Source organism: Sturnus vulgaris, unplaced genomic scaffold, assembly GCF_052056855.1.
Source record: "Sturnus vulgaris isolate bStuVul1 unplaced genomic scaffold, bStuVul1.hap1 Scaffold_501, whole genome shotgun sequence".
Taxonomy (NCBI): Eukaryota; Metazoa; Chordata; class Aves; order Passeriformes; family Sturnidae; genus Sturnus; species Sturnus vulgaris.
In genome coordinates this window covers 27,320-44,991 of record NW_028276500.1, presented here as the reverse complement: position 1 = coordinate 44,991, position 17,672 = coordinate 27,320, and the positions used below count along the sequence as shown (strand labels likewise).

General features: G+C 50.0%; 1 long non-coding RNA gene across 1 annotated transcript; it reads right to left on the bottom strand.

Moving 5' to 3' along the window:
- Nucleotides 1–1,246: 1,246 nt before the first annotated feature.
- LOC148217669 (uncharacterized) lies at nt 1,247–3,980 on the bottom strand. Its single transcript, XR_015800879.1, has 3 exons — nt 3,812–3,980; nt 2,543–2,710; nt 1,247–2,216 (listed from the first exon to the last, which is right to left on the bottom strand). It is a non-coding gene; the product is annotated as an uncharacterized LOC148217669 (long non-coding RNA).
- Nucleotides 3,981–17,672: the final 13,692 nt, after the last annotated feature.

Sequence of the window (17,672 nt, the reverse complement as noted above, 5' to 3'; positions counted from 1 at the left end):
AAATTCTGCAGGGAGAGATGTCCTCTCGTGGCCCCAGGGACTGCCTCGGCACGGGCCACGAGCGCCTCCGGCCCCTGCCTTCTCCTGCTTGAAAAGATCACCTGGAGCCCGAGCTCGGGGGGGTGAAATCAGCTGAAATCCAGGTAACTCTGTCAAGTGCCCCCCAGGGACATCGGCGGGGCTGGGGGATGAGGGTTTGAAACAGCAAATTCTTTGGAATATACACCTGTCCCTGTGCCGATGCTGCTGAGCTTCCTGCCACAGTATATCCCCACTCCATGAGGCGCTGTGAGGTTATGGCAGTGGGAATTGAGCAGGGAATTCGGGGCTATGGGCATAATTCACGGGAGCTAGCAAAGCTGACAGCCAACCCCAAATCGGGGCACAGCACAGAGAACAATCTGTGTGCTGCCCTGTCAGCTCAAGCTCCTGGGCTGGGAAGTATTGGGAGTTAAATGTATGGAATTACACAAATCACAGCAACTGGCATCACCCAGAGGGACAATCCAAGGCCCAAACAATTCCTCCACAGTCCACTCTGGGAAAAACACCCTGTGCCTGCCAGGAGCTCTGACCCTGCTTTTCCTACCAGCTCCTGAGCAGTGTCAGGGCCACCACGACGCCTTTAAAATCCAGATAAACCCCAAATCCTACACAGTGAATAATCCAAAGAAAGTACTGAATTGTTGTCATTAAAAGCTCAAAACTCATTAAGAATTCTATGACAACAGTGTAATGGACTCCCAGGAACCTCATGAATGCTCTCGGTTTCATTTTTGTGTATTTTTACTCCCTCATTTGGCAGCTTGTAAAACTTATCCTGGAATTCAGAGGTCAAGCAGGATCGACTTTGGATTGACCTTCACCTCTGTTCCCACTTTGTGCAAACACAACTCGTGCCCAGGTGGGTGAACTCATCACCTCAGCTTTTCACTCCAGAGTATCCCCTCCTTATTTCCCTGTAGATGAACTCAGATCCACTCCTCACCTCCACTGGTCATCCAAGCGTCCATTCTGTTCCCCACAGGCCCTGGTGGCCCCAGGGAGCTCCCTTGGCCTTTCTCCTGCCCCTCTGCAGCCCGAGGTCGCTACACAAACAGTTCTTGTGTCCCCTCTAAATGACCCCGGGTTTTCTGCTCAATGAATGGCATGACCCGTGCCCACTGCTCATGATTCACCCAACCAAAATCAAGAGCAAATGTTGCTTGGGCTTTAAGAACTTGAAATAACTCTGAAGCAAAAGAAATCACCTTTTTCTTCTGGTTTTTATTTTTATTTTTTCATTTAAGATGCTGGACTTGCCTCTGTGGATGTGTGCTGAGCTCTCACTGCAGGGGACTGTCAGGCCTGAATGGCTGTGAGTTCGTGTTCTTCTCAGTAGGGAATCAGAAATTATTCTTAGACCATAGAATTGTTTTCTGAAACCTTTCCCCTTTCCTCTTTGTGCCTTTGAATTTTTCAGCTGTTCCCTGTTGTCACTTCCCCTGCCTGACTTCTGTGCAGCTCCTAGCTGGGAAAAACTGGGAAAACTTAGGGGGTACAGAGGTGGAATTTTTGGCTGGATTTTTCTAACATTTCTAATTTTGCTGAACTTATTTCCCCAGTGAGAAGAGCACGAACTCACAGCCATGCAGGCCTGACAGTCACTGCGGGAAATCTGACACAGTATTAATAAGTAACCTTTCCTGAGAGCAGTCACCACCCCAGTCCTCCAGCCTTGTCAAATGTTTGCAATGAATGGACCCAAGTTCTAATCCTTAATCTAAATTTATGTCAGCTTTTGTTAGAAAGATACCGGACAGTAAATCATACAAGAGAATTTAAAAATTGCACAAAGAATAACAGGCCCAGACCAAACCCAACCACCCCCATCACCGCTCCACCCCAATTTTGGGAGAAACAGTGATACAGTTTATAAATACTCTCCTTCCACACTATTCAGTCCTTCACCGCACATCCCCAGAGAGGAGTCCCTCAGACCTTGCTCCCCTGAACACCAGGAGAGCTGGAGTTTCACCCAGATCCCACATTCCCATGGCAGTTAATCCCAGCAGGGAGGCAAAGAGGAACCCTGCATCCTCTGGCATAGCCCACAGCACGGGCAGCACCAGGAGCCCTCCAGGCTCAGACCTCTGGTGCTGAAGCCTCTGGGCTTTGGCTGATCAAACACCACAGCTCTTGGCAAAGATGCCAGGAGAGTCGTGATTCTTCCTGTCCTGAAAGAGAGGAGGAAAAGAAAATTAAGTCGACTGCAGAAGGATTCCAGCTCTCAACTTCTGCTCTGATTCCTCACTCTGGGGTTTTATCCATGACAAGTGACACCAATTCAGAGTGCCCTTTTCCAGCATTTTTATTCCTAACTATTTCAGACATTAAAAGGATGCTCATTTCTCTTATTGTATTCTTTGCTTAATTTTATTAGAGGCATTTTCATCCCAGACCCCACTTGTCAGTTCTTCAATCCTTTAGCACTGGACTTGGCACAAAGGGATACCCGTGGTGCTGCATCACAAGAAATCCCAAAGAGAAACCCCTTCCAAACCTGACGGAGAAAGCTTTCAAGGCACTCCAGAACACAGACAGCTTTTCCTGCCTTGTCAGGCCACACCAATTCTGTCCCATCCACCTGAACTGTGCAGGTGAGGAAAAGGCTTTCCTTGCTCCTCGGGAATCACTGTCTGAGACCACAGATGTCCATCCTGGGCAGCACCTGGAAACAACGTGGGAAAGGCAAAATGAGAGTGTTTTCTATCAGAAAATTACTACTACTAATAAAAATAACAATCAGAACTTCTGGACAAATTTAGTAACATCACTTTGATATGAGAAATACAGGCCATGCCCATCCTTCTAGCCCAGGTGAAAACAGGAAGGAGAACTAGAGGAAAAGCAGAGTCCCTTATTTGATCTCTGGACACAAACGGAGGCCTTTTCCCTGTGAAACCAAACTCACCCTTCCAGGGTTCCTGAGATCAGCTACGAGGAGGCTTTTGGCACTCCAAGAGCAGCTGGGTCACAGCTGGATGCGGCTTGGGTCTGGGAGACACCGTGCTCCTTCTGGAATTATAGCACGCAAATGCCTGCTCCTGGCCCCAGGCCCGGAGATAAAATCTGTGGGGTTTTTCCCTGTGCAACATTGTTCACCCCTCCCAGGTTCCTGAGATCTGCACAGAGGAGGCTTTGGGCACCCCAAAGGCAGCCAGGGTTACAGGTGGGGGCAGCTTGGGGCTGGGAGAAATCCTCATCCATTTGGAATTTTATCAGGCAGAAACCTGGCTGGGTGCACAGGTCTCTGGACACGACCAGTGGCCCTTTCCCCTGTGAAACAAAACTCACCCTGCCAGGCTCCTGAGACCACTTAGGAGGAGGGGTTTGACTCTCCAAGAGCAGTCGCAACGAGAGATGCTCACACAGAAGGCCATGCAGAAGAGGAAACGAGCGCACCCGCAGCCCCCCAAGGCGCGCCCCAACGCCCCAGACCCGGCACTGCCAGCTCGGGCAGTCCCATAAAGCATCCCCCGCCTCCGCAGCGGCGGGACAGGCGGGGCCCGGGGTCCCGAGGAAACCGAGCGTGCCCGGAGGCGCGGCAGGACGGCAGCGCAGCGCCGCCTGGCGGCGGAGCAGGAGAGCAGCGCCGGGCCCCATGGCGGTATCGGTACCCGTGCGCCCCCTGCTGTCCGCGGCGATGCAGCGCCCGATGCCGAGTTCCACGCCCGTGTCGCCGAGGGAGAGGGGCACCGCTGGCTGGGGCCTCCCCGCCGACACGGACAGAAGCCGAAGCAGAAGCCCCGGTGCCATTGGCGGCCCCTACCCAGCGGGCCGGGCTCCGCCGGGCCCGCGGCCCCGCGCGGTATCGGGTCGGCCCGCTCCCGTCTTCGTCGCACCCGGCCCTGCTCCTGGCATGAAGCGCGTCACCGCCCCGCGCCGTCCCGCCCCCCGCGCGTCATCGCGTGCGTTCGGCGGCCCGCCCCGGGGGCGGTGCCGGGGGCGCTACCCGGGGCGGTGCCGGGGCAGTGCCGGGGGCGGCACCGGGGGCGGTGCCGGGGCGGTGCCGGGGGCGTTCCCGGTCGCCGTGCCGGGGTAGCCCGGGGAGCGGTTCCGGGAGCGGTTCGGGGGGCGGTGCCGATTGCAGTCCCGGTCACTGTCCCCAGTCCCCGTCCCCAGTCCTGGTCCCGGTCCCAGTCCCCGGTTCCGGTCCCCGATCCTGGTCCCAGTCCCAGTTCCCCGTCCCGGAACCCGATCACGGTCCTGGTCCCAGTCCCCAATCCCGGTCCCGGTCCCTGTCTCCAGTCCCCGTCCCCGATCCCGGTTCCGGTCCCTGTCCCAGGTCCCCGTCCGCGATCCCGGTCCCTGTCCCATTTCCCCGTCCCGGTCCCCGATCCCAGTCCCGGTCCACGTCCCCGATCCCGATTTTTCCCCCCCTTTCACACTGATTTTTCCCCCGATTTATCAATGATTTTTTTCCCTATTTTTTCCCATTTCTCACTGATATTTTCCCCCATTTTTCATGGATTTTTTCCAGATTTATCCCCATTTCCCACTGATTTTTCCCCATTTTTCATGGACTTTTCCCCCCCGTTTCTTACTTATGTTTTTCCCCGATTTCTCATTGATTCCCGCCCCCCCCCCCCCCCCCCATTTCGCACTGATTTTTTACCCATTTTTCCCCATTTCTCACTGATTTCTTTCGCCATTTTTCATGGAATTTCCCCACCCATTTCTAACGGATTTTTTCCCCACTTTTCCCCATTTCTCACTGATTTTTTCCCCCCATTCTTCAGGGTTTTTTTTCCCCATTTCTCACTGATTTTTCCCCCCATTCTTCATGATTTACAGGATACTCTATCGTGAATGGAAAGCAATTAAAGGAAGGGGGGAGATTACCAGCCACCTGGTCAGCTCAGACAGCAGAGCTGCACACGCTTGTGAGAGCCTGTGAATTATAGCAGGACAAGACATTAAATATATTTACTGATTCTAAATATGCATATGCGGTAATACATGCATTTGGAAAACTATGGGGGAAAAAAGAGGTTTATTAAGCTGCAGAAGAAAGAAGAAAAAAATTGGTTTACAAGGGATGGCAAGCAGTGGATACCAAAAGCTCTAGCCTTACAATTGTTAAAACAACTTCATTAAAGGAGTCGTTCTGTGCCTTCTTTGGGGTGAGGAAAAAAGGCTGAGGGGGGCTCTGACGTGGTTTGGGGCACCCCAAGGTCCCTGGGAGAGGGAGCCGGGCTGCGCTGGAGGAGCAGGTGAGTCGGGCATGGCGGGGGGTCATGGTGGGTGCCAGAACATTGAGAGGGAGGGGTGGGTGTAGAATGCATGAAAAACAGAACCATAAAAAATAGCTAAATATAGTCTAAAAGGAATGTTTTATTGGCTTGTGTTTGGATAGAGGTAGGGTTTTTTTATAGATACTGTAAATAGAAAAGATAAAGAATAAAAATATAGAAGCAAATATAAGAAACCAATATATAAATATATTACATTACATTATATTATGTTATGAAAATAGAAATATATAAATATTCAGACTTTAAAAGGAATGTTTTATTGGTTTTTATTTGGTTAGAGGAGGGTTTTTTGAAAATAATATAGGCAAAAATATACAAATATGCAAAAATAGATACTGACATAAAATTATTATAACTATATATGCATATATATATGTAAGTATAAATCTATAGAAATAAATATAAATATAAAATACATGTATGTAGTATGTAATAGAAATAATTTATCGATTTTAATATGTTCTATTAAATAGTATGTTATAATAGAATGTAAATAGCATCTAGTATATTAATATACTAGTAAAAACTACATTAAATAGTATATAAATATAGAATACACAATATAGACATATAAATCTACAGATATAAATATGAAAACTAAATAGAAAAATATATTCAAATATAATTTAAAATAATCGAGTTTTTTGTTTCTATTTGGTTAGAGGCAGAGCTTTTAAAGAAATAATATTAAAAACTATGAACCTCCAAATATAGATGGATATAGATAAAATAGAAATAACATTAGTAATATAAATCTATGTATATAATGAATAATAAAATAATATTGTATATATGATAAATAGAATAGCAATTAAATTGAATATATGAAATATGTATAGATTATGACTAGAAATTAAATATTAAAAAATAGATGATTTATATATATAAAAGGTTTTTTTTTTCATTTGGTCAGAGGCAGGGCATTTTTAGTTTGGGTCGGGGTTTTTTTGGGGCGTTCATTGAGAGGATTTTATGACGGGTGGGGACTCTGGTGCTTGGAACTCTCTCCCTTCTCTGTCTGTCCCTGACAGGGCGGCAGTGCCGGGCTGAGTTGGGCGGCAGTGCTGCCGCCGTGTGGACACAGGCGGGTACTGCACCGTGCCCCTCTCAGGATGGCGGAAGGGCCCGCGGGCCGGGACCCAGCCCTGCGGCAGCGCTCAAGATGGCGGCCGCTCTAGGACCCCGGCGGATAGGCGTTTACATAAAACGCCTGTCCGCGCTCGCCGGCGCCCTCACGCCCGCGGCACCGCGGACCGCGCGGCTGTTGTCGGCACGCTCTGACACGTCCGGGAAAATTGTCGGCGAGCGAATCGGCGTCGGCGATTTAATCAGGCATCTTATGCCTACACACCGGGGTCCTGATTTTTTCCCGCCCTTTCTGCCGCCATTTTTGGCAGGTCAGCCGGAGTGCCGCCCGAGCCGCCAATTTGAGAGTGCGGACACACTCAAGATGGCGGCCTCTCTAGGACCCCGGCGGATAGGCGTTTACATAAAACGCCTGTCCGCGCTTGCCGGCGCCCTCACGCCCGCGGCACCGCGGACCGCGCGGCCGTTGTCGGCACGTCTGAAACATCCGGGAAAATTGTCGGCGAGCGAATCGGCGTCGGCGATGTAATCAGGCATCTTATGCCTACACACCGGGGTCCTGATTTTTTCCCGCCCTTTCTGCCGCCATTTTTGGCAGGTCAGCCGGGGTACCGCCCGAGCCGCCATTTTGAGAGTGCGGACACACTCAAGAAGGCGGCCGCTCTAGGACCCCGGCGGATAGGCGTTTACATAAAACGCCTGTCCGCGCTCGCCGGCGCCCTCACGCCCGCGGCACCGCGGACCGCGCGGCCGTTGTCGGCACGCTCTGACACGTCCGGGAAAATTGTCGGCGAGCGGATCGGCGTCGGCGATTTAATCAGGCATCTTATGCCTACACACCGGGGTCCTGATTTTTTCCCGCCCTTTCTGCCGCCATTTTTGGCAGGTCAGCCGGGGTGCCGCCCGAGCCGCCATTTTGAGAGTGCGGACACACTCAAGATGGCGGCCTCTCTAGGACCCCGGCGGATAGGCGTTTACATAAAACGCCTGCCCGCGCTCGCCGGCGCCCTCACGCCCGCGGCACCGGGGACCGCGCGGCCGTTGTCGGCACGCTCTGAAACATCCGGGAAAATTGTCGGCGAGCGGATCGGCGTCGGCGATTTAATCAGGCATCTTATGCCTACACACCGGGGTCCTGATTTTTTCCCGCCCTTTCTGCCGCCATTTTTGGCAGGTCAGCCGGGGTGCCGCCCGAGGCGCCATTTTGAGAGTCCCGACACGCTCAAGATGGCGGCCTCTCTAGGACCCCGGCGGATAGGCGTTTACATAAAACGCCTGCCCGCGTTCGCCGGCATAAAAATAAATATGCATAAATATAAACATAGACATAAACATGCACAAACGTTAACCTGCATAGATATAAACATAAACATAAACATAAACATAAACATAAACATAAACATAAACATAAACATAAACATAAACATAAACATAAACATGCAAAACAATAATAATAAATATAAATATAAACATAAATAGAAATAGAAATACAAACATTAATAAAATCAGTGAGAAAGGGGGTAAAATCAGTGAGAAATGGGGGGGAAAAACCATGAAAAATGATGGAAAAATCAGAGAGAAATGGGGGAAAAATCGGTGAGGAATGGGGAAAAAGATCAACGAAAAATTGGGAAAAATCAGTCAGAAGTGGGGGATAAAAATCAGTGAGAAATGGGGGGAAAAGTCGGTGAGAAATGGGGAAAAAATCAGTGATTAATGGGCGGGAAAATGCATGAAAAATGGGGGGAATAATTCAGAGAGAAATGGGGGCAAATATCAGTGAGAAATGGGGGGGGAAATCAGGAAATATCCATGAAAATTGGGGGAAACATCCATGAAAAATGGCGGAAAAAATCAATGAAAAATGGCGGAAAAAATCAGTGAGAAATGGGGAAAAATGGGGAAAAAGGAGTGATAAATGGGGGAAAAAATCAGTGAGAAATGGGGAAAAATGGGGAAAAAATCCACGAAAAATGGGTGGAAAAATCCATGAAAAATCAACGGAAAAATCAGTGAGAAATGGGGAAAACATCATGGTGAAATGGGGCAAAAATCAGAGAGAAATGGGGAAAAATCATTGAAAAATGGGGGATAAAAATCAGTGAGAAATGGGGGGAAAATGGGGAAAAACATCAGTGAGAAATGGGGAAAAAAAATCTTTGATAAATTGGGGCAAAAATCATTGAGAAATGGGGAAAATAATCAGTGAGAAATGGGGAAAATTTGGGAAAAATCCAGGAAAATTGCGGGAAAAAATGCTTGAAAAATTGGGGAAAAAATCCGAGAGAAAATCCCCGGGAATCCCCGGGAAAAACCCCCCGGAATCCCCGAGAAAATCCCCCGGAATTCCCCGGGAAAATCCCCCCGGAATCCCCTGGAAAATCCCCCTGAATTCCCCGAGAAACTCATCCCGGAATCCCCGTGATAATCCGTCCGCTATCCCCGAGAAAATCCCCCAGGAATCCCCCAGAAAATCTCCCCGAAATCCCCGGGATAATCTCCCCGGAATCCCCGAGAAAATCCGCCCCGAATCCCCTGGAAGATTCCCCCGGAATCCCCGAGAAAATCCCTCGGAATTCCCCGGGAAAATCAACCCGGAATCCCCGAGAAAATCCCCCGGAATCCCCGGGAAAATCCCTCAGGAAAATCCCCGGGATAATCACCCCGGAATCCCCTGGAAAATCCCCTAGGAATCCCCGAGAAAATCCCCCCGGAATTCGCCGGGAAAATCCCCCCGGAATCCCCCAGAAAATCCCCCCGGAATACTCTGCAATATCCCCCCGGAATCCCCTGGATAATCCCCCCGGAATCCCCGATAAAATCCCCCTGGAATCTCCAGGAAAATGCCCCGGGAATACGTGAGAAAATCTCCCCGGAATCCCCGAGAAAATCCCCCCGGAATCCCGTGGAAAATCCCCCCTGAATCCCCGAGAAAATCCCCCCGGAATCCCCGAGAAAATCCCCCCGGATTCCCCTGAAAGTCCCTCGGAATTCCCCGGGAAAATCCTCCCGGAATCCAAGAGAAAATCCTCCCGGAATCCACGAGAAAATCCGCCCGGAATCCCCGGGAAAATCCTCCAGAAATCCCCGAGAAAATCCCCCGGAGTCCCCGGGAAAATCAACCCGGAATCGCCGGGAAAATCCCCCCAGAATCCCCGAGAAAATCCCCCGGAATTCCCCTAGAAAATCCCCCCGGACTCCCCGAGAAATTTCCCCCGGAATCCCCGGGAAAATAGCCCCCGGAATCCGCGAGAAAATCCCCCCGGAATCCACGCGAAAATCCCCCAGAAATCCCTGTGAAAGCCCCCCCGGAATCCCCAAGAAAATCTCCCCGGAATCCCCGAGAAAATTCGCCCGTAATACTCGGGAAAATATGCCCGGAATCCCCTGGAAAAACCCCCCGGAATCCCCTGGATAATCCCCCCGGAATCCCCGATAAAATCCCCCTGGAATCTCCAGGAAAATGCCCCGGGAATACGTGAGAAAATCTCCCCGGAATCCCCGAGAAAATCCCCCCGGAATCCCGTGGAAAATCCCCCCTGAATCCCCGAGAAAATCCCCCCGGAATCCCCGAGAAAATCCCCCCGGATTCCCCTGAAAATCCCTCGGAATTCCCCGGGAAAATCCTCCCGGAATCCAAGAGAAAATCCTCCCGGAATCCACGAGAAAATCCGCCCGGAATCCCCGGGAAAATCCTCCAGAAATCCCCGAGAAAATCCCCCGGAGTCCCCGGGAAAATCAACCCGGAATCGCCGGGAAAATCCCCCCAGAATCCCCGAGAAAATCCCCCGGAATTCCCCTAGAAAATCCCCCCGGACTCCCCGAGAAATTTCCCCCGGAATCCCCGGGAAAATAGCCCCCGGAATCCGCGAGAAAATCCCCCCGGAATCCACGCGAAAATCCCCCAGAAATCCCTGTGAAAGCCCCCCCGGAATCCCCAAGAAAATCTCCCCGGAATCCCCGAGAAAATTCGCCCGTAATACTCGGGAAAATATGCCCGGAATCCCCTGGAAAAACCCCCCGGAATCCCCTGGATAATCCCCCCGGAATCCCCGATAAAATCCCCCTGGAATCTCCAGGAAAATGCCCCGGGAATACGCGAGAAAATCCCCCCGGAATCCCCTGGAAAATCCCCCCTGAATCCCCGAGAAAAACCCCCCTGAATCCCCGAGAAAATCCCCCCGGATTCCCCTGAAAATCCCTCGGAATCCCCGGGCAAATCTCCCCGGACTCCCCGAGAAAATCCCCCCGGAATTCCCCGGGAAAATCCCCCCGGAATCCCCGAGAAAATCCCCTAGAATTCCCCGGGATAATCCCCCCGGAATCCCCGAGAAAATCCCCCCGGAATCGCCGGAATAATCCCCTGGAATTCCCCGGGAAAATCATCCCGGAATCCCCGAGAATATCCCCCCGGTATCGCCGAGAAAACCCCCCCGGAATTCCTCGTAAAATCCCCCCGGAATCCCCGGGAAAATCCCTCCGGACTCCCCGAAAAAATCCCCCGGAATACTCGGGAAAATCCCCCGGGAATCCCCGAGAAAATCCCTCGGAATTCCCCGGGAAAATCAACCCGGAATCCCCGAGAAAATCCCCCGGAATCCCCGGGAAAATCCCTCAGGAAAATCCCCGGGATAATCACCCCGGAATCCCCTGGAAAATCCCCTAGGAATCCCCGAGAAAATCCCCCCGGAATTCGCCGGGAAAATCCCCCCGGAATCCCCCAGAAAATCCCCCCGGAATACTCTGCAATATCCCCCCGGAATCCCCTGGATAATCCCCCCGGAATCCCCGATAAAATCCCCCTGGAATCTCCAGGAAAATGCCCCGGGAATACGTGAGAAAATCTCCCCGGAATCCCCGAGAAAATCCCCCCGGAATCCCGTGGAAAATCCCCCCTGAATCCCCGAGAAAATCCCCCCGGAATCCCCGAGAAAATCCCCCCGGATTCCCCTGAAAATCCCTCGGAATTCCCCGGGAAAATCCTCCCGGAATCCAAGAGAAAATCCTCCCGGAATCCACGAGAAAATCCGCCCGGAATCCCCGGGAAAATCCTCCAGAAATCCCCGAGAAAATCCCCCGGAGTCCCCGGGAAAATCAACCCGGAATCGCCGGGAAAATCCCCCCAGAATCCCCGAGAAAATCCCCCGGAATTCCCCTAGAAAATCCCCCCGGACTCCCCGAGAAATTTCCCCCGGAATCCCCGGGAAAATAGCCCCCGGAATCCGCGAGAAAATCCCCCCGGAATCCACGCGAAAATCCCCCAGAAATCCCTGTGAAAGCCCCCCCGGAATCCCCAAGAAAATCTCCCCGGAATCCCCGAGAAAATTCGCCCGTAATACTCGGGAAAATATGCCCGGAATCCCCTGGAAAAACCCCCCGGAATCCCCTGGATAATCCCCCCGGAATCCCCGATAAAATCCCCCTGGAATCTCCAGGAAAATGCCCCGGGAATACGCGAGAAAATCCCCCCGGAATCCCCTGGAAAATCCCCCCTGAATCCCCGAGAAAAACCCCCCTGAATCCCCGAGAAAATCCCCCCGGATTCCCCTGAAAATCCCTCGGAATCCCCGGGCAAATCTCCCCGGACTCCCCGAGAAAATCCCCCCGGAATTCCCCGGGAAAATCCCCCCGGAATCCCCGAGAAAATCCCCTAGAATTCCCCGGGATAATCCCCCCGGAATCCCCGAGAAAATCCCCCCGGAATCGCCGGAATAATCCCCTGGAATTCCCCGGGAAAATCATCCCGGAATCCCCGAGAATATCCCCCCGGTATCGCCGAGAAAACCCCCCCGGAATTCCTCGTAAAATCCCCCCGGAATCCCCGGGAAAATCCCTCCGGACTCCCCGAAAAAATCCCCCGGAATACTCGGGAAAATCCCCCGGGAATCCCCGAGAAAATCCCCCGGAATTTCCCGGGAAAATCACCCCGGAATCCCCGAGAAAATTCTCCCGAAATACTCGGCAAAATCCCCCAGGAATCCACGGAAAATTCCCCGGAATCCAGGAGAAAATACCCCGGAATCCCCATGAAAATCCCCCCGGAATCTCCGAGAAAATCCCCCGGAATCCCCGCGAATATCCCCCCGGAATCCCCGGGAAAATCCCCATGAATTCCCCGGGAAAATAATCTCGGAATCCCCGAGAAAATCTCCCCGGAATCACCGAGATAATGGCCCCGGAATACCCGAGAACATCCCCCGGAATTGCCCGAGAAAATCATCCCGTAATCCCCGAGGAAATCCCCCCGGAACACTCGGGAAAATCCCCCCGGAATTCCTCGTAAAATCACCCCGGATACCCCGGGAAAATCCCTCCGGACTCCCCGAAAAATTCCCCCCGGAATACTCGGGAAAATCCCCCCGGAATCCCCGAGAAAATCCACCCGGAATCCCCTGGAAAATCCACCGGGAATTCCCCGGGAAATTCCTCGCTGAAACCCCTGGAAAATCCCCCCGGAATCCCGGAGAAAATCCCCCCGGAATTCCCGACAAAATCCTCCCGGAATCCCCAGAAAATCCCCCCGGAATTCCCGAGAAAATCCCCCCGGAATCCCCGGAAAATCCCCGCAGAATTCCGGTCCATTTCTGTAGGAGAATAGTTTGTAAGGATAGTGCAGAAGGCACTAGTTGCCAACGAGTTACAGCTGTACTGATTAGCAAGGAGTGGAAACAGCCTTGCCTGCCCAGTGAGGCTGGTTGTTATAAAAGCGTGGGTCAGCTGGCTGCCAGTTTCACTAAGCACAGCTCCAGCTGGAGGTGCAGAGCCTGCTGCAGTGTGGGCTGGAGCCTGCTGGCTGTGCTGCGAGGAGGAAGGGACACGTGGCCGTGCAAGGGATGGACAAGGTGAGAGGATGCTGTGTGTGGGACAGACAGGCTCAGGTGGCTGGGGAAGGGACAGGCTGGGGTTTAGCCAGTCGTACAGAGGAGAGGAGCAGTCGGTGCTGTGTGGAGCTGCCTGTGAGAAAAGGAGTCAGAGTTGCCTCAAAGAAATCTGTGGAGAGAAGGCATGAAAAGTGTGTAATGAAAGACTAATGTTGGTGCCTGTCATGTCTGTCTTGATAGAATTGCTACACGTTTTCTCGGAATGCTTGAATTTAGACATAAAATGAAAACTTTATTGTAAGAAAGGAATGCATTTCTCACCAAAGTGGTGTAGGGTGGGGGATCACAACTGACAGATGGCCTGGAAGCGGAACGGCCACAGGGGTTACTGTAACTGGGCCTCCAGTACCAAAGCCCCAGTGGGTTTAAAGGCTAGAGCTGGGCTGGGATTAGCACGGGCTATGCAGCTGGGCTCATGCACAGGTCTGTCAGCACTCCTACCCGAGGACAGTCCCTCACCTAGGGAGAGGTTCTAGGCCTGGAGATGAGGCTGAGTTTGGGAAGGGTGATGAGGACATGGTTAGGGAGGGATGTAAATGCATATCAAAAGACTTAATTTTGAGGGGTGGCAAGCATTAGCTATAAACCAGTAAGTATTTACAGCTAAAGGCTGGAGGTGGGGGCTGTCTGAGGAGGACAGGACTGTTTAAGGCTGAAGTTGGAAGAGAAACCTTGGTGAAGCTTTTGCGTTAGAAACGGCCTCACCTGCCAAATCAGATTTTTGTCTTCAGGATTGCATGAGTGAGGATGCCACAGCCAAGGAAAAGGTTCAGGTTTGGGAGGCAAAGGCGAGTTAGGCAGGGCTGCAGGGCTGGGGCTTGGCTGTTTCCATACTGCTCAGGGCAGCAAAGGGTAGCTGGCTCACTGGGCCTTGGATCTAGAACTCTTTCTGGAACAAGGTGGAGAGCTGAGGTTCATGCAAGGAAGGGGCCAGGAATTCTTTGTCTGACTGGAAAATGCCAGAGGGGCAGTGTGTGACTCGGATAGGATGATATGTTCGTCTGGCGAGAGTCACAAAAGAATATTTTGGTTTACTGATAACTGGGCAGCTCAGAAGTTACTACTTGACTTAGTTGCTGCTCCCATCTGTTGCACACATAAACAGAGCAAAGCAGATGAATTCTCTCGGAGCCTGAAGTCTTTGACTGGCCCTCCAAAAATGCTGCCCGCTAAAAAACAGACGTGGGGGAGGAAAGTTGTCAGATACAATAGAGCAAGAAAAGGACACGGGCTTCAAAGTGCCCTCCAGCAGACCATGGAAGTGACCTGTCTGGAAGTGAAACCAGCAGTCTGCTTCCCCAGCCTCCTGGAAGCCTCTAACAGCTACACAGGCAGTGAGGGGAGAGAACAATTCAACCTAAAAATAATTTTCAGTAGCGTTCTGCACTGCTGTTAAAAATACTGCAACCAGGGAATGTGGTGTGGTGATAACTATTAGGCCTGTAAGTCTGGTAACTGGGGCTTTTAGCTCAAACATCTCGGTATGGCTACTTTGAGCCTTGTAAAAGCTGCGTTAAGTCCAATTTCTTGGGTAGTTCTACTAGCTCTAGCCTTGCTTTTCATCCCCTCAGTAACAAAGCAACTCCCTCTCGAGAATGTTATTTACTTTCCATATGATGTGCCTACCAATTTCTGGAATTGCAAATGTCTTTGGATACATGCGTAAATTTAAGTTTCAAGAAAGCTGTCAAGCTAAAACAAAGGCTTGCCATAATGCAGAAGAAAATGTTTTATGGAAGAACTGAGAGGTCCCTACCTGGGCATAGAATTTGCTATACTAAGGTGTGTTCCAAACGGATCTGCCATCTAAACAAGCAGAAAAATAGTTGGAATGTAGTGAGTTCAATTTAACTATTGCTAGAAATAGGAATTATTAGCAGAGCTTGGAGCATGATATCACTAGCAGCAGTAAGACGCTTTTAGCTTGCTTCTCATAAATTACTTGTAAAAAGCATTTGTACCTAGTGTGTAGCAATTAATATTTCCTCATTTTCTTCCCCCCCGCCCCCCAGTCTCAGGTACTCCTTTTATTTTACCCTTTTCTGTCTTGTAACATCACCTTCCTTTATTTTATTCTATCTTCTGTTCTCAGAACATCGCAGCATCCTCTGTCAATGTGAAAGCATTTGTTCATCCTGTCTTGGAATGGCTGTCAATGTTGCCCTCTTCTGGATCACTTTTTTTTTTTTTTTTTTTTTTTTTTTAACAATATGTTGCTAAATGTCAGGAAAATTAATCCACAAACACCAGCGGTTTATGTCCAAAAAGGAAACAGAGGAGTCCTTTTTGCTTTATTCGAATAAAGGGAGAGGCCATGGGACATTCCCCTGGGATCTCTCAAATTTTTGGAGGACGCAGCCTCCTTTTTATCCTATTTTCCCGGCCGCATTTCCCTCTCTCTTTTCCCATTGGCTGAGGTACTTGAGAGGCACAGACTTCCCGGAACGCCTGATACCTGAAATTCCCCTCTAATGTATAACCCTCCCTTTTAATTTTTAATTCTTATAGAATTCATAGTTTCCCCCCGTTGCTTCTTTCATCTTTCGATATCCAATTTCATTTATCAGCAGCCCTGCAGTTTGTTTGTCAAGGCAACTATCTCTTTCCATTCATCAATCAGTGGAATCCATCCCATTGTTTCTTTTATCTCTCAGTGCTAGCCTTATCTACAGGCTGATCCACAGCTCATTTGTAAAGACAAATTCAACATTCCTCTCAGCTAATAAATGAGAAGTTAGCTGAAAAAAGTAAAAACTGGATTTTTTTTCTGGTGTGTGTCGGACAATACAGTGGAGAGAATTTGCGGGAGGATGATCGAGGATATCCTATTATAATATCGTTCTCGGACATTTTACTATTTTAGATCATCAGTTGTATTCTGAAAGAAATCTATTTTAATGATATGTGTACGTTTGCACGAAGTTATAGTTAAATATAGCTTGCGGCTGGGCTCTTTAATGAATAGGGGTATTTTTGGTTTTAATTCAATATTTTATGCTTGTGGTGTGTAGTGTGCTGATTTATTTTTTAATGTTATTTACTACGTGCGCTTTTGTTTTTGAGTGAAGGTAACTTTCTGGATGGCTTTGTATTTGAGGCAGAATGAATTGAAGTAGGTTTTTAAAACTGATTTTTCATATGTACGATGGGGAGTTTAGTAGGGGCAGCTCTGATGGTGGGGGCTTGGTTGTTAATTTTATCAGACGGCTTTTGTTAGATACAGCTTTTAATTCTGGAAAGTTTTTTTTTCTAATGTCGTGCTTTGAAGGTGGTTTTCGAGGATGTATGGTATAGCTTTATTTTGTTTGTAGATGGTGTATGATAAGGGCTATGGTCTATTTATCTAATGCCATGTTTTTTCATTCAGGTGTTGATAAGGGAGTTCTTGAATGGCGTTTTGTGTTGTTTTTGTTTTTGGTGGGGCGTTGTTTTTAAAGAATACCTTGATAAGGTTTGCCGATGGCGTTCTAGCCTGTAGCATAAGGCATAGGGTAGTTTTTGAATTATTTTGTGGTGGCTTTGATTCTTGCCAGTATGTAGTGTTTGTTTGAGGTAATGCTGTGTAGCTAATTTCTGTTTTCTTATTAATATTAGAATTGGAGTGTTGTAGTATATGGGCTGTTATTATATCCTAGGGGTTCTATTTATTTGGTTTGATTGTTTTCTAGTTATGGATAATTTTTCTCAAAAAACCATTTTCAGAATTTCAGGCGTGACACAAAAGAACACTCAGATTGCTGGAAGGGAAACGTGTGCCCAGATTGTCTCGAAGCAGTGCTGCTGTCGGTTCTCGTTCAGTTGTGTCTTCTGAAAATGAGACTGTTGTATTCATTGCGCTGTGCTAAACACTTGTCATTCTCCCAATGCCAGGAAACAGATGAAGCTTGAAGAAAGAGGAAGGAATTTGGAAGCGTACAAACAAGCTGAGAAGAGGTTCAGAGATCAGGGTGCTCACTGGCAGCAGGGGCTGGGGTTAGGGCTGAGCAGGAGCAAAGCCGGAGCACATCAACCTCACCTCGTGTTTTCTCGGGGGCTTTATGGCCCTGGCAAGAGAGAGATGTTCACTGATGAGTCCCAGGCCGAGCCGTGAGCACAGCATGTTGTGTTGGAGCTGGGGGTTTTTTTTGAGACGTTCAGCAGCCACACTCTCTAGTCAAGAGTCCTGAGGTTTGTTGCTGCTCCACTTTCATCCTCATATCCAGCTTCCAGCCCTTTTCTTCTCTCTGTCCAGTGTGTCTTTTGTGTTCCTTTCTTGTCCTGTGTGCTCCCCATCCCATTCCCGTTCCCTACGGAGGGGGAGGGTGTGGAGACTGGGGGCTCCGACGTGGTTTGGGGCACCCCAAGGTCCCTGGGAAAGGGAGCCGGGCTGCGCTGGAGGAGCAGGTGAGTCGGGCATGGGGGGGGGGGG